This window comes from Mesocricetus auratus, unplaced genomic scaffold, assembly GCF_017639785.1.
Source record: "Mesocricetus auratus isolate SY011 unplaced genomic scaffold, BCM_Maur_2.0 contig_5230_pilon_obj, whole genome shotgun sequence".
NCBI classification, from domain to species: domain Eukaryota; kingdom Metazoa; phylum Chordata; class Mammalia; order Rodentia; family Cricetidae; genus Mesocricetus; species Mesocricetus auratus.
Window position 1 is genome coordinate 1 of NW_024433101.1, and position 25,297 is coordinate 25,297.

General features: G+C 43.3%; 2 pseudogenes; both read left to right on the plus strand.

The window, feature by feature from the left end:
* Window positions 1-2,279: 2,279 nt before the first annotated feature.
* Window positions 2,280-6,724, plus strand: LOC121138429 (annotated as a pseudogene).
* A 3,546-nt stretch (window positions 6,725-10,270) lies between these two features.
* LOC121138430 lies at window positions 10,271-17,347 on the plus strand (annotated as a pseudogene).
* Window positions 17,348-25,297: the final 7,950 nt, after the last annotated feature.

Genomic DNA, 25,297 nt, shown 5'->3' on the forward strand with positions numbered 1-25,297 from the left:
CACGGCCAGCAGTTTATATGCAGGTCACAGCTGTGCTTCTCTCAGAAACTCAAATGTCTGTGCTGGCACAGATGATGCCATATCAGTGTGTGTGTGTGTGTGTGTGTGTGTGTGTGTGTGTGTGTGTGTGTGTGTGTGTTCTCTGTGTATGTCTAAGGGGACCTTCATATCCTAAGATCACCCTTAAGGGAAGAGACCCTGAGGGTGGATGTAGTACTACATGAATCTTGGCTGCCCAGTGGAGTCTTACAAATGAAGATCACACTATAAGCTCCTGCCTTTGCATTATGGTGACTCCACGTTCAACGAAGGGACCCTAGCACTCCAGGAGGACTTCAGAGGCCATGATAGATCTATCCAAGAGGCCAAGCAAGGAACAGAAAGTGCAGAGGTGTCTTTACCCTGCCTGCCAAATATTGACTCCCTAAGGTGTCTGCCTTATCCTGCAATAAGAACTTTGTCCCAACCAGCTGAATATCCACACCTACATCCCTAAGGTATAAACTCCTACCTGGGAAAAGCCTATCTGTTCTGTTTTCTTTTGTTGTGACACAGTCATCTTGTAGCAGCACAAATTAGGGCTGGAATTCAACCATGCCAACTGATAGACTTCATGGCTGTCTGTATGGTGTGGCCTGTGGGCCCCTGCTTTTCCTCCTCCATGTGCATGGTGAGACTGTCTAAGTGAACAGAGGAGACCAGGGTCAGAGATGTTCCAGTTCTTCAGGGTTTCAGGCAGAGTTATTAGGAGGGAAAAATCAAGGAGGGAGGAGCTGGTGGAGATGACAGAAGAAAGTATTGATTGTTTAACCCCTAATGCCCCCACCCAAGTCCACAGGGTGGGCTCTATGGCACTTGCCAGGTCAGAGATATGTAAGATTAGCATGCACTGAGGAGCTAGTAGGGACAGAAGAGCTGGAGGGACTTTTACCTCATCTGTGTGTGGTTGTGGGTAGATAAATTACAGGAAAGAATCACTTCTTGTGACCTTAGATAATGACAATAATACATTAACAATTCAAAGTAGCTCTGAATCTGTCATTTTCTTGACTAGAGAAGTGACCTGTCAATTTGCAAGCGGGTCAATGGACAAGGTTTCCAACCCTAAATAATCCAGAAGGCCTCATCTCAACATCCCACAGAAAGGGCCCAGGTTACCTTTCCTATTACCATGGTATAGATGAGGTAGGAATCCACAAGTGTCACAAGTGATGTCATCTCTCCACTTAGAGGGCAGGGCTCAGCCCAACCAGGCGCACACACACACACACACACACACACACACACACACACACACACACACACACAGAGCAAGTGAGAAGAAACCTTGTCTGATGGGGGAAGTCCTGTGTATATGTCAATAAAGCACTGTTGGCCAATAGGGAAGCAAGATAGGTGGGCCTAGGAGTCCAGGAGGACTCTGGGTAGGAGAAACACAGGGAGTCGCGATGTAGTCCACCAGAGAAGTAAGATGTCCGGAACTTTTCTCCGGTAAGAGAAATACTTAGATTAACAATTATGGGATAAATACTTAAGTCAGAGCTAGCCAGTAAGAAAGAAGCAAGGCCAACAGCTTCATAATCAATACAGTGTCTTGTGTGTTATTTGGGGATTACAACTCGGCAGAGCCCAGGTGACTGGTGGGGAAAACCAAAGTGGCAGAAAAGAAAAGGCTTCTCTCTATACTTGTCCATGTGAAAGACAGTGATGTAGGTATCTATACCTTCCTGGGAATTCCTTTGCCAAGACACCTGTAGGACGACTGTGCTTTGCCCTACCTGGGTGAGTGACTCAGAGCACTAGGGCTCTGAGAGGTAAGAGGCTCTAGGTCTTTTATTAAACCAAGAATTCTTCTATCAACTTGAACCAGGAAAACGTCCAGGAAGTTACTCAAGGGTTCTATAATGTCATAATCAAAATTTCTGGCTGCATATTCTGTGTTGTTCCCATGGGATCTGATGTCCCTTCTGAGCGATAATCAGGAAAGACATACAGGGAGATGTTCCTATTGGCTATATTTTGATGAGTCTGAGAGGGATAATGGTATTACCTGTGATCTAGAGCCATTAATCCATGCAGAGAGTTCATGTTGGGGAAGTGTGAAGGGAAATATGTTTATATGCCTATCGTACCCCATCTGTCCATCATGTCCAGAAATCCTGAGGAGATCTGTATATAAGTCAACCTGCACAGAGACAAAGCAGTTGTTAATCTAACAGGCAGTCCTATTGACCTTGGGCTCGGTATGGGCCTCCTGGCATCTCTCTTGCTTTCTCTAGGTGATGGTATGGTTCCATGGTGGTGCACTGGTTTTGGGAAAGGACTCGATGAATGGTGGATCCAAACTGAGATCCACTGAGGATATAGTAATGTTTACTATCCAGTATCGCTTGGATATCCTTGGCTTCTTCAGGAAATCCTGGGACTGGGCTGGACAATAGCAGATGAGTAGAACATGGACAAACCTGTGGTTCCTGTCCCTTCCACTTCACAGCATTGGAGACAAGCATGCCAGAGCCAACTGAGGCTACCTGGACCAAGCGGCTGCCCTACGCTTGGTCCAGCTGAATATTACATACTTTGGAAGCAACCTTAAATGGGTCACTATTTTGGGTACCTCATCAAGTAGAAGAAGTATGTCTTCACTTGTTATCCCCATGTCCAAAGAACTTCTCAATGGAGCCATTATGCAGAGTGGAGTGTCCCTGCTACCTGAACACATCTCTGACACATCTGAGGTAGTCTACACTGTGAGCATCCTCAACAGTACAAGCCCCTACTTGACTGCTTCAGTCCTTGACTTTGATACCTTGATATTCTGTTAAGTGGGGGAAAATGGTCATGGGAATAGCTTCTTTCCTGTGATTTATTAGAGGCATAAAATTTAGAACCCATCCTCTTTACTTTGTGTCTGCTGAGTATGTTATGACAGAAAAGCTGTACCAGTGCTTTCCATCCTTGGCAAAAACACATACTCATGTTTTCCTAGTTTGCTTCTTATGTCTGTGATAAAGACCATGACCAAAAGCTACTTGGGGAGGAAAAGGTTTATTTCAGCTTCCAGTTTATACTTCATTTTGAAGAAATGTCAGAGTAAGTACTCAAGCAAGTCCCTGGGGGCCAAAACTGAATAAGCGGCCATCGAGGTGGGCACTGATTACTCCCTTGTTACCCAAGGGTTCCTCAGTTTGCTTTCTTATATACCCCTGGACACTTGCCTATGGGTGGGACTGCCCACTGTGATATGAGCTCTTCTGCATCAGTCACTTAAAACAAAAAATGCCTGGACTTCCTATGGGCCAATATGATAAGGAATTTTCTCAGTTAAAGTTACTCTTTCAAAATACCCTGGCTTGTGTCAAGTTGACAAAAAAAAAAAATCTGACCAGGACACATGGGTTGAGGGAAAGTGTCAACTCATAAAAATATTCACTGTGCAAGTATAAGGCCCCAAGTTCAAATACCCAGAGCACACATAAGGCTAGATGTGGTGATATGTGTCAGTTAACCCAGTGCCCTATGGTGAGATGAGAAGCAGACAGAATAGAATTATTGGAAGGTTGTAGTCTAGTTAAACTGGTGTAGACAAATGCAAACAAAAGATAAGGTGACTAGTGACACCTATAGGATTTCTCTGACCATTACAATCAAAATATTATACACCACAGTTATGGTCACTCATAAACACCACACACAATAAAACAAATAAAACAACAGCAAGAAAACAAATATTCATCTAGAAGAGTACTTTCCCACCTGTTACCTTTGAGCAGTGTGTGTGTGTGTGTGTGTGTGTGTGTGTGTGTGTGTGTGTGTGTGTGTGAATAATTCCACTTAAGTCTTTTCATACATATACAAAAAAGGTAGGAATCTTATATTTAGGGACAATAACATCAATCAAGGAAACTCTGCTCCTTCATTGGAGCAGTGAACCAAACATTGCCTATTCCATTTATAGACAGTAGCCAACCTATCAGAATGTGAGGAGAAGAACTCAGAAGCCCTGGTACACTACCTACAAGACAAGACTGAAGAAGAGATTCTGATTGTCAACCAGAATTGTGTGACTTGGTGGACCTGATCACCAGGATGAGGGATTGCCAGAACTTGCTACATGAGCCAGTTAACTTGTCTCCATGGTTAGGTATCCTAATGTTGATGTCCAGTTTCTTCTGCAGTTAGCATAGCATTCTGAGACAAGTTAGGAAATGGGAAAATAGTGTGGATATGCAGTGGCCATCACAATATTTATATGACTGGTCTTCAGAATTGACATGTAATGCCCCATGTCTTCACTATGATCTTTACTGTGGTGGATAGGTCATTCCTACGTAGGCACCCTCTGGATCTTTTAGCCTCTGTAAATTTTTACCCTGTCCCCAGCATCATTGGTATAGACAGTGATGAGTGTGGCTGGGGAATACCCTTGGTGAGACAGTTCTAAGGCCCTGGGAGCCTAAAATCAAATGTTGGGTAGTGGGAACTTAGTGATACTTTGATCTACATCCAACCCATCCTATACTTAAGACTGTCCTCTACTTCCCAGTACATGGGCCTTGATCGTGTCATAAAGAACGTAACCAGAGAGACCCTGCCAGCTGTTCTGAAAAACAGAGCAGCACAGATGGTGAGAGACCTTGGTTCCTGTACTGATAAAAGGGGTTCCTACATATTATTCTCAAAATTCCACACGCAGAAATAAAGGCTAGTATATGTGTGTGTTTGTGTGTGGCCTCACACTAATCCTGAACCACCCTCTATGCTCTGTCTCACCCCTGGCCACATTCCTTATTAGGAGGCTTCTGTCTACCTGTCCAAGTACCTGCCCTACTTCACTCTTCTGATCTTTCCTGGTGTGGATGCTGCCTCCTGAATGTAGTGACCTGCTAATGGAAGAGCACATGGGGGACATTAAGGACCTCCTGACTCTCCAAGCACAGATCAGGAACAATGGGGGACTTCATGCTTGTGATCCCTCCACTCCAAGTAGCAAATTTTCAGCGTGAGTACTTATTTGACAAGGCCTAGGGAAGAGGGGAGCTCAGAGCTGTGGATCCAAGATGAGCTGTGTAGTTTCCAGTCCTGACCCATGTCATCATTAGGCATCTGAAGACACTTAGCTCAGTAAATCCTTACATCCAGAGTAAACGAATGGCATCTTATGCAGGTCCAGAGCAAGACATGGCAGCTATGCTACACTTGGTGTTTGCCAAAACTGCTCCTCTGGGAATGCCAGGATTACTGTTTAACAAAAGGCTTCCCATAGTCACTTTTTCAGTCTGGCGCTTACCAGTCAACTGTGATTCCAGACAACTTTGGAGCAAGGTTTCTTGTCACCAAAGGTTAGGCAGAAAAGCTCCATGTTAGAAATCATTATGTCAACATGCGTACTCACTTTCAGGTTCCCATGCTCCCATCTACTTCTATATGAGTTCTAGCACCAGCCAAATTCTCTCAAGCATGTCAGGCCATTCCATGTGAGGGCTGTCCATGGTGAGCACTATCCCTTGATCATTGGATCCCACCTTTGGGACATGAAACACAAATCCCCTTGTTATCTTTGAGCTGATTGGAGCCTCAAATGAGGTCCTGAGGGATTACTGAGCTCTCCGTCCAGTTGAGAAAGCCAAGGCTCTCAGAGAGATGGGATCAAGTGTTCACCATTTCTTAGTTGAAAAATAAAACAATAAAAAGCAAACAAACTAGTGAACAAAAATTCTACCAGGGTTTGAATATGAGACTCCCTTGTCTAATTTGTGCTAGAAGGAATGAGAACACACTGGGGTAAGAGTGAACCAGAGAGAATTCAAGTAGCCGCTTGGATGGATGCTGGATTCTGAGTGCTGAGGGAAGAGAGTATACACCAGGTCTAGGGATCAGGTTCAGACTGTGGTTGCTGTAGTAGAGCATGAGTTGCACCTGCATGATGTGCGTAAGACTTGGACCCTTGTCTCCTTCTGTCTGCAGCTGACTTCACTGAGGAGGAGGAGGAGGAGATACTTAACAGGAGAATGATGAAGTACTGGGCCAAGTTTGCAAGACATGGGTGAGAATATGTCCCTCCCTCACACTCATATGCTTTTGTCTCCATCCAGGGCTCCCATGTACGTGTACCTCATTAGCATGCATGGTCCTTAATTACACCACTGTCTTCTCCAACCCTGGGCACACTTAGATACTTTAGAGCTTTACATTACTGCTCATCCCACAGAAACCTGGTGGATGAGTCACAGTATTTTGCTACTGTTCTTTAGATTTTCTCAGAGAGAGACAGAGACAGAGAGAGAGAGAGAGAGAGAGAGAGAGAGAGAGAGAGAGAGAGAGAGAGAGAGAGAGAGAGAGAGAGAGAGCTAGACAGCTTCCTGTGTTTCATATGGACCAGACACTAATAAGTAACACTTGTATTCTGTAACAAAAGATCAGTCCTTCTCTAACTTCAGGCCCTTGGCTGACTCATCTAATGCTCTGACCCAAATCAAGATATCAGGCTTTGGATGAGAGTAACCTTGCCCTTCCCTGTTAGTGTCATATCCACAGGAACCCCAACAGTGAGGGTCTACCCTGCTGGCCTGAGATGGTCCATGATGAGCAGTACCTACATCTGGACATCCAGCCTACTGTGGGCAGAGCCCTGAAAGCCAGAAGGCTGCAGTTCTGGACAAAGACTCTTCCCCAGAAGATCCAGGAGCTAAAGAGGGCTCAGGACAAGCACACTGAGCTTTAGTGCCCTGTGACAGGAAAGCTGTGTGGGGTTGAACACAGATGGTGTCATCCTGAGGTTACAAGGTGCATTTATTTATCTTTATTTTTTCCAGCATTCACATAAGCACTCACTCAAGATTTGTCCTTTCTGTCGTGTTTAAACAACCCTCTGTGTGCTACCCCCTTACTCTTCTGGACACATTTTTTGAAAATAAACAAATACTCTCACAACCGTATGGATGTGTGAGCCCCAACGTTCCCCAACTTTATGTAACACTTCACTGTTTTTAGGCTCTTCATTCCTTCTTCCTTCCTTCCTTCCTTCCTTCCTTCCTTCCTTCCTTCCTCTCATCATCTTCTCTCCATCCTCTCTCTCCTCTTTTCCAAACCTCCGACCCTCTTCAAATGAAGCAGAAGCTTAAAGCACTACAGGAAATCCATATCCTCTCTCAGCTAGTTCGTGCTTTCCCGTTTATCAGTTGTCAATAGAAAACCTGATTGTCCCAAGCCATATTGCCTTCATAAGTTCGCAGTATTGTTTCCAATAGATAATAAACTGAAAATTGGGCTCTTGATGTTTGTGGCCTCAGATGTCACATATTCCATATCCCAGGTATCAGATGTTCATATTACAGTTCAAAAGAGTAGAAAATTACATAGCAACACGATAATTATTTGGTGCTGATTTTGTTTTTACATCCTCCAAAGCCTCCCCACAGTAGCCTTGGCCCCCTCCCTTAATTAGTGTTTTATTGTTTGAAACAACACCATGACCACAGAAACTCATAGAAAGAAAGCATTTAATTGAGGTGGTGGCTTATAGTTTCAGAGGTTCAGTCCATTATCACCATGAGGAGCATGGCAGCATGCAGCAGTCATGGAGCTGGCTACATCTTGACCAGAAGACAGCAGGAAGATGACTAACAGTCACACTGTGGAAAGCTTGAGCACCAGAGACCTCAAAGCCTGCCCACACAGTGACACACTTCTTCAAAGGAAGCCACACCTCCTAATAGTGCCGCTTACATTGGGGGGCATTTGCTTTCAAGCCACTACATTTCACACCTGACCTCCAAAGGTTTATATCCATATCATAATGCAAAATACATTGAGTCTAACTTAAAAATTCTCCATAGTCTTAAACAGTCTCAATTTATTTCAAACTTCAAAGTTTCTTCTGAGATACCTGGCAATCACATATAAAAATCAAAATCAAAAAGCAGATCACATACTTCCATCACATATATCCATTTGAAGACACAGGGAATGGAACATAGCAAAGAAATACCAGACCAAAGCAAAACAGAAAATTGACTGGGCAATCTCTAAACTCCGCATCTCCATGTCTGACGTCAAAGTGCTTTTCCACATCTCCAACTTTGTTGACTGCAACACACTTTTCTCTTGGGCTGGTTCCACCCCTGTTAGCAGCTCTTGGTGGCAGGTATTCAATGAATCCAGCATCTCTAAGAAAATACAGGTCTTAGGTTCACACAATGGCCTCTCTATTAGGCCTCCATCCAGGAACACCCTGACACATGCCTGGCCTTGGCAACTTTCTTTAGGTGTCAAAGATAATTCCATAACCCATTTCTTCTATCCTTAACTCTAAAGCCAGACTCTTGTGGACAAATAGCCAAGTTCTGCTGCTTGCTGGAGCTGAAACATGGCCCCCATGTTCAATTACATGTTCACCAGCTTTCTGTCTTTGACTGCCCAAGCTTTGCTGTCCTGAAACTTGCTCTGTAGACCAAGTTGGCCTCAAACTCAGTTATCCAGTATAGGGATTGCAGGTGTGCTCCACCACATTCAGCTCTAAGCTTTAATTTCTTTTTCACAAGTTAAAAACTTAGCTGGGTTGGATATTGCCCTGAGGTCACCACTTCCTTTATCCTATTTCTTAATCTGTTTATCTCCTTGAGCACAGAATTTAGATTTATTTCACTTCCTGGTGCTCTCTTTCTCCTCAGAATTTACTATTTGCAATTTATCCTGCTCTACTTACTCTTTTTAATTATAAATCTCATTAGAGTTACCTCTAATATCCACATGACACTGCTTTGAGATTTCTTCTGTCAATGGAATTAATCCAAAACTCTCCACTTTAGCCTTAGTAATCTTCAGGCAGGGGCAAAAGGCAGCCACTTCCTTCATCAAAATATCTCAAGAACGATTTCTAGGCAACATTCTAAAATTCTTCTCTGAAACCTCTTGAGCCAACTCCAACATTTCAAATCATTACCAGCACCATTGTCTTCCATGCTCCTACCAGTATGGCCCATTAAGCGGTGCTGAAAGCATTCCATTGCTTTCCTAACCTAAAGTAGCTGTTGGGGGTGGGGGGAGCTGTGTTTGTGGTGCTGTATTTGGAGCCAGTCAAGCAGCCACAGTTAATACCTGGGTGGGGGAGTGTGGATGAGGGAAAGGCTAGCTAAAAAGAACAGAGATGCAGGGTAACTGTACAGAGGGCAGATTCAATCCATACTGTGAACAGGCCCTTAGTTTATTCTTATCATCTTATGTATTTAACCAACAGTGAGGACAAAAATAGCAGAAGACTTCTATTATCATGTATAAGGGGCAAAGAGATTTACTTCCCTTAATCCTCGAGGTTTTTGTAGTCACACCTGCCATTCATTAGGCCTTCAGGGTAGAGAGTAAATGAACCTGGGCCTAAACCTATTGTTATTTAAATAAGAGACATCCTCTGCTAAGGCCAAGACATCCTGTATCCACCAAGCTATAGACTTAAGGATGTAAGGACAATTTTAAACTCTCTGATCATTAGTTGAAATGAAATAGACTCCATTTCTTGTGTCCTGACAAGTAGCACAGTCTATATTATTCCAAAGGCATGCTCAGGCCTATCACAGCAATACTCCAGTCCCGGGTACCAGCTTCTGTTGTAGATAGAATTTTTATTGCTTTGAAAAGACACCATGACCACAGAAATTCTTTTTTTTAAAGATAAATAATAATTTGTTTAGCTAATAATTATCAAAGTAATAATTACTGGTTTATACTTGTTTCAGGTCCCTGCTGCATATGGTCACCATCTTTAAATGAATACCAGTCACACTGTAAATATTATAGTTTTTCATGTTAACAGTTTTCTGATATGAATGCTACTATGTCAGTGACTTCTGAAATTTTGTTGTCCTAGTTCTGCTCCTCTCTCCTTTTCTTTTCTTTTCTTTTTAATTATAAACTGTTTGGCCTGCAGGTTATCATTTGTGCCAATGGGATCTAATGTCCCTTCTGATTAGCAATCAGGAAGGACACTCATGGAGACTCCTTCTGCTCTACTTTAATGGATCTCAGAGTGATGATGATATTACTTGAGAGCCAGAGCCATTAATCCATGCAAGATTTCCTAGTGGCAAGAGTAAAGGAAAATATGGATATACGCCTAGAGTACCCCATCTCTGAACCATGTCCAGAAATTATGAGGAGAACTGTGTGTAAGTCGACCTGCACAGAGAAAAAGCATTTGATAAAATAATAGGCAGTCCAGTTTACTTTGGCCTGGGTATGGGCCTCCTGGCATGTGTGTTGATATCACTAGGTAATGGTATGGATCCATGGTGGTGCACTGGTTGCAGGAATGGCTTCCGTGACTGATGGATCCAAACTGGCAGCTACTGAGAATATAGTAATTGTTGCTATCCAGTATTGCTTGGGTGTTCTTGGCTTCTTCAGGTAATTATTGGTCTCTAATGAACAATGGATTCGAAGTAGAACATGGACAGACATGTAATTCCTATTCCTGCCACTTCACAGCAGGAGACAAGCATGCCAGAGGCAACTGGGGCTACTTGGACCATGTGGCTGCTCTACAGTGGGTCCAGCATAATGTTGCCTACTTCAGAGGCAACCCTGGCCGGGTCACTATTTTTGGAATGTCAGCAGGAGGAACAAGTATGTCTTCACTTGTTGTGTCCCCCATGTCCAAAGGACTCTTCCATGGAGCCATTATGCAGAGTGGAGTGGCCCTGCTGCCTGACCTTATCTCTGAGAAGTCTGCGGTGGTCTACACAGTGAGTGTCCTCAACAGCATCAGACCCTACTTTGATGCTTCAATCCTTGCTTCTGGTACTTTGCTAACCCATGAAGCAGAGAAAACAAGGATCGTGAGATATAGCATCTTTCCATATAATTTCTGAAATGCATAAAATTTAGGATCCCCATCCCTCTGTCTTATGTATGCTGAGTATGGTATATAGCAGAAAAACTGTGTCCAGTGGCTACCACCATTAGCCAAACTCATACACATAGTTTTCCAGTGATAAAGATCATGACCAGAAGCTACTTATGGAGGCAAAGGTTGACTTCAGGTTCCTGTTTATACTCCATCTTGAAGGTAGGTCAGAGTAAGCACTCAGGAAGAACTCAAGCAGAGGCCAAGGAGGAACACTTTTTACTGAATTGTTATTGGTGGATTCTTTGGTTTGCTTTCTTATACAGTAATGTGTAGTCAGCCACTTGGGTCCTGCTGCTATCTCAGCCCCCAAATAACACATGAGACACTATATTAATTATGAAGCTGTTGGCTGTTTGCTTTGATTTCTTATCAGCTAGCTCTGACTTAATTATTAACCCATAACTGTTAATCTAAGTATTTCCACGTAATCTTCTCTTACCGGAGAAAGGGTCCAGACGTCTCACTTCTCCCATTTCCTGCATGGTGACTCTGTGCCTCTGTTTCCCAGAATCCTCCTCGACTCCTAGTCCCACCTATCTTGCTTCCCTATTGGCCAACAGTGCTTTATTCATTAGCCAAAGAGAGACATATGCACAGAAGGACTTCCCCATCATCATACGTCCCAGGACACTTGCACATGGGTTGCATTACCCACCATGCAGGACTTGTCTATGAGTCAATCTGATAGTGGCATTTTCTCGGTTGAGGTCCCTCTATCAAGATCACCCTGGCTTGTGTCAGATTGGCAAAAAAAAAATCTAATCAGAACTCATGAGTTGAGGGAAAGAATCAGCTGGTATACATGCTTTCTGTGCAAGTGTGAGGTCCCAAGTTCACATCCCCAGACCCCTTATAAGGCTAGAGGTGGTAATGTGTGTTCAATAAGCCCAGTGCACATACTGTGAGATGGGAAGTAGAGACAGTAGAATCCTTGGAAGTTCATAGTCCAGTTAAGCTGGTATAGACAAACATGGGGTAAGAAAACAGTGAAATCAGGGGGTATTCTCTAACCTTCATGGGCAAAATATGATACGCCATACCTATTGTCACATATTAACACCACACACACACACACACACACACACACACACACACACATCAATAAAAACAACAGTAAGAAAACAAATACACAAATAGAATGGTCCCTTTCCCGGCTGTAACCTCTGAGCCACAAAAACATGTGAAGAGTTCCTTGTAAAGTCCTTTCATACACAACAAACAGTAGGATGTGATATTTAGAGGCAATGACATCTTCTTAGAATCAAGGAAACTGTGCTCCCTGCTGGGAGGGGTGAGCCAACTGGTGACTTTTTTGTTTATAGACAGTGGCCAAACTATCAGGATGTGAGGCCAAGGACTCAGAAGCCCTGGTACACTGTCTACAAGACAAGACTGAAGAAGAGATTCTGGCTATCAACCAGGTTGGGAGAATCGTGTGCTTGTCGGACTTGATCAACAGGATGATGTGGGATTGTCAGTACTTACTATTGGAACTAGTAAATGGTTTAGTGTCCTTTTAGTACTGTGTGCAGAAATAACAAGCTAAGCTAATTTTGATATCCAGGTTCTTCTGCAGTTAGCATAGCATCCTGAGATAAGGTAGGAAATGGGAAAACAGTGTGGATATGCAGTGGGTATCACAATATTTATGTGATTGGTCTTCAGCATTGACACTTAATGCCCCATAGGTCTTCACTATGATCCCTGCTGTGGTGGATGGGACGTTCCTACCTGGGTACCCTCTGGATCTATTGGCCTCTGTGGATTTTCACCCTATCCCCAGCATCACTGGTGTAGACAGTGATGAGTATGGCTGGGGAGTCCCCTTGGTAAGACCTAGTTCTAAGTCTCTGGGAGTCTAAACTCAAAGGTTGGGTAGTGGGAACTCAGAAATACTTTGATCTAGATCCAACCCAGCCTATACATTTTTTAAGACTGTCCTCTACTTCCCAGTTCATGGGCCTTGATCATGTCATAAAGAACATAATCAGAGAGACCCTGCCAGCTGTTCTGAAGAGCAGAGCAGCACACATGGTAAGAGATTTGAATCCCATTCTAACAGAAAGGGTTCCCATATATTCTTCTTGGACAGCATGCTCAGAAATAAAAGGCTATGTATGTGTGGGTTTCTGTATGGGCTCACCCAAAGCTTGTACATTTCCCCCTATACTTTGTCTCACCCCTGGCCATATTCTTTACTAGGATGTCTCTGCCTAACTATCCAAGGGCCTACCCTATATCACTCTTCCTGCTCTCCTTGGTGTAGATGCTGCCTCCTGAATATGGTGATCTGGTAATGGAAGAATACATGGGGGACATTGAGGACCCCCAAACCCTCCAAGCACAGTTCAGGGACATGATGGAGGACTTCATGTTTGCTATCCCTACACTCCAAGTAGCAAATTTTCAGTGTGAGTACATCTTTAATAATACAAACAGGGTGGGAATCTTGTAGATTTGAGTCCTAGATGAGCACTGTAGTGTTCAGACCTGATCCATGTCTTCATCAGGTCTCTAACACCGGGCACCTGAGGACACTTTTCTCAGTAAATACTTATATCTAGTGTAAAAAAAAAAAGTGTCAGGTTATGCAGGTTCACAAGGAAAAACATGTTAGTTACAATTTGTATCCTGTCAAAATGAGTCATCTGGGAATGCCAGGGTTACTGTTTAAGAAAAGGATTTCCATAGTCAATTCTCCAGCCTGGACTTTACCACTCAACTGTGATTCTTGATAATTTTAGAGCTATGTTTTTTGTAACCAAGGGTTAAGGGGAAAAAGTCCATATGAGAGAAAATAATGTCAACATGTGTCCTCATTCCTAGGTTCCCATGCTCCTATCTACTTCTATGAGTTCCAGCACCAGCCAAGCTACATCAAGCCTGTCAGGCCATCACACGTGAGGGCTGACCATGGTGATCACCTTCCCTTTGTCTTTGGCTCCTACCTTTGGGGCAAGAAACGTGAGTCCTTTGTTTTCCTTGGGGCTGAATGGAGCCCCAAATGAGATCCTGAGGGATTACTGAGCTCTCAGTCCAGTTGAAAAAGGCAACATCCAAAAACCCAAACAAGACTGCAAAAACAACCAGGGTTAGAATATAAACGTTTCCTAGTTTAGACTGTACTAGAAGGAATGAGAGCACACTGGGGTAGGAGTGAACCACAAAGAATTCATGTAGTCTTGGATGGACATTGGCTGAGGAAGAGAGTTCACACTAGGCCTAGGGTTCAGGTTCAGGCTGTGGTTGCTATAGTATAGTTTGAGTTGCACCTGCATGAGGTGGGTAGGACTTGGACCCTTGTCTCCTTCTGTCTGCAGTTGAATTCACTGAGGCGAAGCTGCTGAATAGGAGGATGATGAAGTACTGGGTCAACTTTGCAAGACATGGGTGAGAACACATCCTCACCCTCCTATGCTTTTGTCTCCATCCAGGGCTCCCATGTGCATGCACCTCATTAGCATTCATGGTCCTTAATTGCACCATAGTCTTCTCCAAACTAGGGCACACTTAGACAGATATCTTCTAGCTTTTTTTAAAAGATTCATTTTCTTTTTATTTGTGTAAGTCTGTGTCATGAGTGCAGGTGCCTGTGGAGTCCAGGAGTTAGGTTCCCCAGGAGCTGGAGCTACAGGAGACTGAACCTCTTGACCTGGCCACTAGGAACTGAACTTGGGTCCTGTGAAACAGCATTGCACACTTTTAGTTACCGAACCATCTCTCCAGCTCTAGAATACAGTTTTTGTTTTTTAACTCTTTTTTTATTACTTTAATTTTAAATAGCTTGTTTCACATGTCAATCCCAGTTCCCTCTCCCGCCTGTCCTCCTGCATCCTCCCCATTATCCCCCCCCCAGCCTCTCACACTATCCCCACTTCCTTCCACATAGGGGATATCCAGAGTCTGTCATTTCACTCATGGCAGGGTCCAGGCACTCCCCTAAGTGTCCAGGCTGAGAGAGCATCCTCCTTTGTGTTATGGACACACGAAGCCCATTTGTAAGCCAGAGATAAACACTGATCTACTGCCCAGGGCCCCATAGATTGCCCAGGCCTCCTCACTGACTCTCACACTCAGGGGGTGTGGATCAGTCCCATGCTGACATCCAAGCTGTCAGTCTTAGGTCCAAGAGTTCCTCCTTGTTCAGATCAGCTGTCTCTGCTGGTTTCACCAGCCAATTCTTTGCCAATTTGCTCATCGCTCCTCTCTCTCTGTCACTGAATTCCATGGATTCAGTTCAGTGTTGAACTGTGGGTGTTTGCCTTTGCTTCCATCAGTCAATGGATGAAGGTTTTAGGATGGCATATAAGGTAGACATAAGGTACATTATCAGGAAAGGGCATTTAAGGTGGTCTCTCCACTATTGCTTAGCTTGCCAGTTGGTGTCATCCCTTTAGATCACTAGAGGTCTCACTGGTGCCAAATCTGTCTTCTAACCTATGACTCCCTCTATTACAGTGTTTCTTATCCTGTTTTCCCCCTATTCTACCCACACACAACCTTCCTTGTCTTGTTCCTGATTTTTAGAAGTATTGTGTTGAGTGTCTCTCCATTTAGTTTGATGTTAGCTGTTGGTTTACTGTATATTACTTTTATTATGTTCAGGTATGTTCCTGTTATCCCTGATCTCTCTAGGATCTTAATCATGGAGGGGTGCTGGATTTTGTCAAAGGATTTTTCAGCATCTAGGGAGATGATCATGTGGTTTTTCTTTTGCAGTTTCTTTATATGGAGGATTACACTGATAGATTTTCTAATGTTGAACCATCCCTGCATTCCTGGGATGAAGCCTACTTGATCATAGTGGATGAGTTTTCTGATTTGTTCTTGAAATCAATACACTAGTATTGATTATTTCTGCATTGATGTTCATGAGGGAAATTGGTCTATAGTTCTCTTTCTTAGTTGTGTCTTTGTGTAGTTTGGGTATAAAAGTAATTATAGCCTCCTAAAAAGAGTTTGGCAGTGAGCCTCCCACTTCTATTGTGTGGAATATTTTGAGGAGTATTGGAATTAGCCCTTCTTTGAATTTCTGGTAGAATTCTGCACTGAAGCCATCTGAGCCTAGGCTTTTTTTGGTTGGGAGACTTTTGATGACTGCTTCTATTTCATTAAGTGTTATAGGTCTATTCAGATTGTTTATCTATTCTTGATTGAGTTTTGGCAAGTGATATCTATCCAGGATATTATTATTCTTTACAGAGTCCCATATTTCCTGGATATTTTGTGTTAGGGATTTTTTGGTTTTGAGATTTTCTTTGGTTGATGACTGTGTATCCTCTAATGAGTCTTCAACACCTGAGATTTTCTCTTCTATCTTTTGAATTCTATTGGTAATACTTGCATTTGTAGTTCCTGATCATTTAGCTTTCAATCCTTCAACTCTTTGAGTTGTTTCCTTCATTTGTTTGGTTGTTTTTTCCTAGTACTCTTTAGATCTTTGAGAGATTTGTTTATGTCTTGAATTTTTTGGTTCACTTTTTCCTCCATTTCATGTATTTTGTTTGTTTTTCCTTCTATTTCTTTTAGGGATTTCCTCATTTTCTCTTTGTGGGTCTCTATCATCTTCATAAAATGAATTTTAAGATCTGTCTCTTCTGCTTCTTCTATGTAGTGCTTTTCAGATATTTCTGGCATTAGGTCTCTAGATTCTGGTGGAGTCATGTTGGTCTTTCTATTCCTGAGTGGGCTCTTATTCTGTCTTCTTCTCATCTCTTCTTCCAGTGGGTGCAGGTGGAGTCTTTCTGTCTCCACTGGTCTCTCTTTCCTGAAGCTGAAGCTGGGGATGCTGGAGGGTGGTGTCTGAAGCTGGGGACGCCAGGGGGTGGGGTCTGGAAGGACTCATGCCTTTCCTGTGTGGGCCGGTTCTATGGCTGCTGGGAGCAGCCCTGGAAGATTGAGGGGGTGGGTGATGGGCGGGGGCAGGGTGATTCCTGGAGGACCCAAGCTTACCTGAAGCTGTGGACGCCGGAGCACTGTCTAGCTTTTAATTACAACTCATCCCACAGAAATCTGATGGGTGAGTTTCAACATTGTGATACTGTTCTTTAGAATTTTCCCTCTGAGAGGGAGACACAATACCAGACATCTTCTCTTGTTTCGTATGGAGCAGACTCTAGTGAGTGGCCCCTGAATTCCACATCAGTACACCAATCCATCTGTCCCTTGATGCCCTTGGCCTGCTCATCTATTACTCTGACACAAATCAAAGGATCAGCATAACCTCACCCTTCCCTGTTGGTGTCATAGCCACAGGAACCCCAAAACAGCAAGGGTCTACCCTACTGGCCTGAGATGGTCCATGATGAGCAGTACCTGCAGCTGGACATCCAGCCTACTGTGAGCAGAGCCCTGAAAGCCAGAAGGCTGCAGTTCTGGACAAAGACTCTGCCCCAGAAGATCCAGGAGCTAAAGTGGGCTCAGGACAAACACACAGAGCTTTAATGCCCTGAGACAAGAAAGGTTGTGGGGTTGAGGGCAGATGAGGACATCCTGAGGTTACAAAATACATATATTTATCTTTGTTTATTCCAGCATTCACATAATTATTTTTAACCTCAGGATTTACCTTTCAATCGTGTATTGCCAACCCTGCGTGTTACTCCTTATCCTTCTGGACACATTTTATAAAAATCAATAAACACTCTCCTACATTTTTGGATGTGTGAGCCCTAAAGTTTCCCAGTCTCATTTAATGTTTCCCTGGATTATGCTTCCTTCCTTCCTTCCTTCCTTCCATCATCTCCCCATATTCTCTCCTCTTTCCCAAGCCTCAGATCCTCTTCAAATGAAGCAGAAGCTTCAGGAACTGTTGACTGCAGGGAATCCCACGTCCTCTCTCAGCACGTTCAGATTTTCTCATATATCTAAGCTGCCAAAAGAAAATCTGATTTCCTCAAGCTGTATTGCCTTCATAAGTTAACAATGTTGTTCCCAACAGATAGTAAACTACAAACTGGACTCTTAGTGTCCATGTGTTTGGAGGCTGAAACACGAAGATTACATAAGCCCAGAGCAAGATAACAAGACCCACACCTCTGTAACAAAACAAAAACCATAACCTCAGTAACTTACAAACAGTAACAAATGAACAGTTTTGTAGTTTGACAAATCCAGGGTCCAGACACCCTCATGTTTACAGTGTGTGAGAAACAGGTCTCTAGCTGGAGTTGGGAAGGATTACATCTTGTGCCCTCTGCTGGTAGAAAGTGTGAATATCAAGGACATTAGGTCCCTGAAGACTTGAACTAGGCAGGGAAGATTTTCCTGTTACTGAGACTGACCATGCACATTTTTTTCATTATATGTGTAAGCATTTATTGACATTACTACTGATAGCTTGTATGTGCTTTATTTTATATACACACTAAACTTCTGACAGGGAGCCAGAATGTGTTCTAGACTTTTAATAATTATCTCATTTTTAGTAGCTAGAGTGTGGATAGTTTTTATTTGGTGAGGAATTCATCTTAGGGCTTGTGCATGAGAACTATACCCTTCAGACTACTGTGGATTGTATAAATGCAATTAAATTAATCTCTTTTAGATGTGTGGTTTAGTAAGTCTGAGAAAATTCTCAAGGCATGCAACAGCCAACACATCAGTTTCAGAACAGCCTCACTCCCCCACCAAAGGCTTTTTTCCTACCACTTTGCTATCATTCACTACCTGTGACCCTGTTTCAAGGCAACCAGGATATTACTTGATCTTGCTATATTGGGACTTGCCTCCAATGCATTATAAGTATTATATTTTGTGACTGGTGATGTCACTTTACATAGCGTTTTTGTTTCCTTTATTGTGGAATGCCATCTAAGTGTGCACATGAAGCATTCTATCCACATACCCAATCTCTGTGTTGCTGATTCACTTGCTTATTTGCTCCTCTGTTTTGGACAAGGTCTCTATATAGCCCAACTTGGCCCTGACCTCATTATCACACTGCTCAGCATCCTGAGTGGTTGAATTTAGGTACTGGTCTCCAAAACCAGGTTTGTTTTTTTAATAAAGTTGTATTAAATTTCTCACATATTATTCATGTGATCATAGTATTCAGATTTTGTATTTAAAATCTAGAGCAAAATTTCTAAGCCATGAGACACATGTTAAACATTTAAAGAAATTGTCAAGTTTTAGGAATGTGCCCAGGAGTGGTGTAGGTGGATCTTGAGGGAGATCAATTCCCATCATCCCCAGCAGCTGTCCCATTCATTTCCACAGTGGCTGTACTAGTTTGCACTACCACCAGCACTCTTGTTGATGCAAAGGAAATAGGAGGCTCTCCAACTGAAGTCTGGCAATCTGGCAAGAATCTGTTCATACAAAATCCTGAGGGTGTTCAGGCAGTGAAGGGTTGCCGGGACCCAGAAGCCTCATCCCTTCCTCAGCATCACTAGGTGGGTGATGGATAATGGGAAGGGAAAGGACATTTCCTTCAATGATATTGCTACCAGCAGACCACCCATACTCCTGTAAATAAACCATTACTGAATTACGATAACCAAACATATTAGATGATCAACAACTACTAAAAAGGCAATAAAGTAGGAAAGGGACTAGTTGATGGCAGACAGGAGAAAGGGACAAGTGAGAGTAATAGGGGAATAAAAAGGAACAAGTACCTCATTCACATTTGTGAAAATGTCATGATGAAACCCGTTATTTTGTATCATTAGTATATACTAAGAGAAAACACGGTATGGATTCCAACATAATATCAGCTGTGTAGATTATTTACATGAAGGCAACATTCCTTTTGTAGAGATGTTTTCATGTTATAGTAAGAACTTGCATCGTGGCTCAAGCCTAAGAGTGCTCAGCTTCACTCCTCTGCCAGGTCTAATGCTACAAGGCTCTGGGAACCTCACAGGGAAGACGGGAATCTTGTTTACAGTACCACATCCCTGGTGGGCTTCTATCCAGGGCACACCAGCAACTCAACGCAGAGAAGAGGTTTCTTGGCATGTAATTCCAGAAGCCTCCAAAATCAGATGTGTGGCTACTGTAAAGTGTAGACTTCATGCTTGAGAGTGTCCTGTCCTCTCCTGGATGCATCTCTTCAACGCTATGCTGCAAACATGCACACATCTGTTCTTTCAAATCCAGCTTTGAAAGAAGTGGACTGCCGATGAGAGGAGACTCTTGGATCTGTTGGACTGTGGAAAATCACCACAGATCTCTAGGGATGCAGCTCTCCTGAGACATCAGTCAGCCTCGGTAGCTCTTGAGGTTTTCATGTTCCTGTGAGTAACCTCTCACCCAGACCCTACACCCCAATAAACTCATTGGTCACGCAAGAAATAAAAGAGAATGTCAGCTCTGCTTCATAGAAATAAAAAAAGCAAAAAGTGGATAATTGTGTGCATGTACCTTTGGTTTTCACATTTTGTTCGTAATCTGACCCCGTCTTTGGCTGAGCTATTCTACCCTTAGACTGAGGAAACATCATTCCAATAATTGCCAATTTAGGAAAAGCTGCTCTTGGTGAATGAAACATCATGGTTGTGTCAGGCTCCAAGTACAGCAATTTCTCCAAGTTTTGTCTAATGCTATACTAATGTCAGGCATAGCTGGTTGATTCAGTGAACTTCATAGTCAGAGAACCCATGTGGCAAGAATTCCCATGCAGGCAGCAAGTCACTGAGAGCAGAGGGTGATCTGCCAGCCTTGGAAAGATGTTTAGCAAAATCCTCTGATGAGTGTATATGCTGCTGCTCTGGCCTCATGGACATCACTTGGCACAAGAGATGCTGGTCTGTGTGGATCAGATGGGGGAAGGCATCTCAGAAACACCAGGCTGATTTGAAGCTTAGGTCTGTCATATTCTACAGTGTCAAAACATGATGCTCTATGAGGTGAGGGGCCAGGGAGGTGAGAGCTTGTGGAGGTGACAAACCCAGACGAGGAAGAAGGGCTTCGCTGGACACCTCCCTGCACCTTTATGCATGCAAAGGATCAGAGTTACATAAGGAGTGCATGGCGTCCAAGGCAAGTCCCAGTCTGAGACAGAGAAGATTCAGCATTCTCCTGATGTCCATCGTCAGCTTCACTCAAATCAGAACTTGCACAGCCTAGGTTTATTAGGATCATTAGATGAAAATGGTGAGTCGTGCATGTTCTTCCCTGGACACTAAAGGGTAGACAAGCATACAGCACAGCCTGCCTCAAGTGATGGGGGAGGGAATAGTGCAGGAAGGTGGCGAGCTGATGCTTCCACTGCAATCCTAAGGCATTATGGAGCTCCTCCTACAAACACATCTCTGTGTGCTTAGCGGGCCTACAGAACACCTTAGAATTTCAATAGCCATATTATTTTTAAGAGCTTCATTAGTAAATGAGCCATATATGACAAACCCATCAATTTATCTTCACACCTTTCTTATTTTGAACAAATGGAGTAGACATTGTAACCATGTCCACTTCAAGTGTGAGGATGTTTCTCTCGCTCATAACACTACCATCTCCTCCCTTTACATTGGCTACTGTCCTGAGCCATGTTTTCTGACAAGCAGACACCTGCTTTCTGGTCCTGGGGTTTAGAAAAGGAACATAATTTAGAAATTTTAAATCTCTGCATATATTGTCATGGAAATGGTATTTTCTGTGGCACAATTGTGCTTGACATGTCATGTTGCCTATGTCCCAAGGACTCTTCCGATATGCCATCAGGTGAAGTAGAGAAACTCTGGTGTCTATTCTCATCTCCGTTTTCCCTGGGATTGACTACAGTGAGTGCCATCTCACCCTGTCCTGACCCACTGTCTGTCTGTTCATTTTGTGAGCTCCTGGCTCTGTCTGCAGCGTGAGGATATGAAGGACCATACGAATGCCTAGGGAAGTGCCATGTCCCAGGGAATTGCTGAGCATCTCAAAGGACACATTAATACCCCTCTGACTCTCACAGGTTTAGTGTTCTCTTTGGCCAACAAATTGTACTTAATGGTCCCCATTTCTTTATAATCATGTGAAGATGTAGAGCAGCACCTATCAGGGCTTTTCTTTTCAGCATGGAGAAGTGGGAACAGTTTCATACTAGCCACAATGTACCCAGGGTACCCTATAGTATTTTCAGGACACACACTCTCGGTTGGGGATGCTGAAATTTTTCTTTTTTCTTAATGGAAGAATGAACCAGTCCTTCCCCACCTAATTCTTGTACAGTTACTGTCCAAGATGTCTTGGTGTTGCAGCTGAAAAGCCATTGTAGGGTTAGAACTCAAGCTCCTCCCACTCCAGCCTGTCCTACTTCCTCCTGTACACACCCCATGTGAGCACAGTACAAGAATCCAGGCAAAGAGAAGAGCCCTTCCTTTAAGTAAAGATGATGTGTGACTGGTACTTCCAAGGGAGCCTGGAGGCATTACTGAGCTTCTGCTGTAAACACATCTCTGTGGGGTTTGCATTTCTGAGGATGTACAGGACAGTTCACCAAGGGAATTTTATAAACTTTGTAGCTCTCTTACCATTAGAAAGCTTTGTTGTCAGATGATTTCTTTGCATTCAAATTTACCTTTTATCAGCATAACTTGGTAAATTTGCATAAGAGTAGGAGATAAGCAACAGCCCACACTTCAAGTATGAGAATAATTGTTCATTTGGAAAATTTAGCTCGTGATCCTTTATGTCTCTGGCCTCTACTCCCTACAATCACTTGACTGCTTTCTGATGGAACAGTTTGGAAAAACCACGGAATTTAAAAACATCAGAACCCTGGCCATCCTAACACTGAAAAGGAATCATTTGTTACTGGTTGGTCCTGCTACAAGGTACAAGTGTGTTGTCCTGTGGCTATCAGTGCCATTCTGCACATGCAGGCGACACATTTTACACACTACCCAGTTCAGGCACACATGAGTGATCTGATTTGACTTCAATTAATCCAGTTCTTATGAACCACTCAAACATGGGTTTTTGATATCACTATTTTCTTTTCATTGCTCTAAATAACTTGGGGCACAACTGCTGAATAAATTAACACCAGTCTTGAAAAAATAAATAAACACACACACAGAGAAAGGGGAATTGAGTGGGGATCTGGGAGGAGTTGGTCTAGATAGGGGAATAAACATCATCTAAATACATTGTATACACGTATGAAATTATCAAAGACTAAATATAGGTCCTAGATATACACTTAAGTGACAGAGAACTTGTGTCAAGTGTATGACACTAGATCCAATATCCTGTTTCCACTTCAGATGTTTCTTCAGATGTTTGGGGAAACTGATACCACAGAGGTGTTTGGATGTCAAAATCTCATGTCAATCTGTTAACAATCCTTAAATATATTCATCTATGAGTAGTTTATAAAGCATGTGATTTGTCACAGCCCTGGTGTCATAAAAAGTTCATGGGATCACAAGAAAACCATCATAAGCTTCAAGCTCAGGTCTATGGCAGATATATATGGACTGACTACTTGGAAGACCAAGGCAGAAGGACTTCATGAGCTTGAGTTAAAGGTCAACCTATTTCACACACATACACTGCATTTCAACTGCATATATGCATAGATTGATCCATGTTACTTACATACATAAGTATGTATCTATCATAAGCTAATTGACTTATAACCATTAGAAATTTGATCACAATTTTTGGAGAATAGGTAGTTCATACTTAATGTACCATCAGGTGTACTGTATGTTGAGGGCTAGCTAGCTTCCCCATTTAAAAACTGTTCCTTTCATTTACATTAGGCAGGTGGAACAAATAATGGTGCTCTTGACCTGAGCTACCTAGTGGCCCAACTCATAACATCCTCCCTGTAGAGTTCAGGTTCAAGTTGACGTTATAACAGATGACATAGCGGCAAAGATCAAGGTCAGATAGAGACAGGAAAAGGCATGAAGAGACACCTGGTTATGCAAGTAGTCTATATCAACAGCAGTAGAATTGCTGAGTTCCAGCACAAGTGTGTGTTTACCTTTTGAAGAAGAGGTCAACCTGCTTTTCATCATGACTACACGGTTTTGCGTCTCCTCTAGCCATGCATTGTGAGCATGCCAATGGTTCCATGTCTTTGCCAACTCTGATTATCTTTGTATGTTGTAGCGGTACCTGAAGGGCTCTCTAGGAGGTTCCAGCATTGCAGACAGGTGTTGTCCTTTGCCCTTTGTTCTATCTTGCTGAGCTGTTAGACTACATTACTAAAGCTAGGCACCAGGATATATTTTATTTGCCCATTCACTCATTCTTAAAGCTGATCCCTACGGTCCAACTATCAAAACACCAAAGTCCAGCAAGCAAAATGGACTATTAAACTACCATGGCCAACCAGTTCAAACAGGACTTGCCAACTCATTTTAACATAAACTTCTCTTTTTTTCACATAAAACCCACTTCTGCAAAAACTCCTGCCTTTGTCTGATCCAGAGGCAGCCCCCAACCCTTGCTTCTTCTTCCAGGGCAATAATTCTCCTTTGTTCTGAGAACTTTGTGTCTGGGGGTGTTCTGGACAGATTCTGACTCTGAGATAACCCTGTAGTGGTTTTAATAAAAATGGCCCACATAGACCCATAGGGAATGACACTATTAGGAGGTAAGACCTTGTTGGAGGAAATGTGTCACTGTGGGTGTTCTTTGAGGTCAAATGCTCAAGCCAAACCCAGTGTCACAGTCTCTTCCTGCTGTCCATGGATCAAGATGTGGAACTCTCAGCTACTTCTTGCCTCTAACATTCATACCATGATGATAATGGACTAAACCTCTGAAATGTAAGCCACGTCCAATTAAATATTTTCCTTTATAGAGTTGTCATGGTCATAGTGTATCTTCACAGCAATAAAACCATAACTAAGACAATCCCCAGCAGCTAGCCAGCAGGTGAGAGACCTGCCTACAAGTTGTACAACCACGGCGTCCACTGAATTCTGTCTCTCCAAGACCTACTCCACTGCCCAACCCCACCCACTTTATCATGCTCCCCTTTGCCAGTCCTCGACAAAATTACAGCAGACTCCATAGGCAAGGCATAACTCACACCAGAAGCAAGAACAGGTGAATGACTAGTCTCCCTTCTGAACTGTACCACCCCCTCCCATCTCAACACCACTAAGGCAACTGGACCCTGCTCCCAACTCTGGTGGAATTCCACTACTCTGGTGCGGTCCCCAGCAGCTGTCCAGCAGGTAAGAGATCCGCCTGCAGGCTGTACTACCACCACTGTCACACACTGAATTGTTACCCCAAGACCCACACTGCCACCCAACCGGACCCACCTCATCATTGTCCCTGTGGCCAACCCTCCCTCAAAATTCCAGAGGACTCCATAGGCACAGGGGCAACCCATACCAGATGGAAGAACAGGTGGACACACTGGATCTAGGAAAACCAAACCCCAACAAACTCAGCTGAGACAATCCTACTTGATCTGAAGACCTACCCATCACCAGA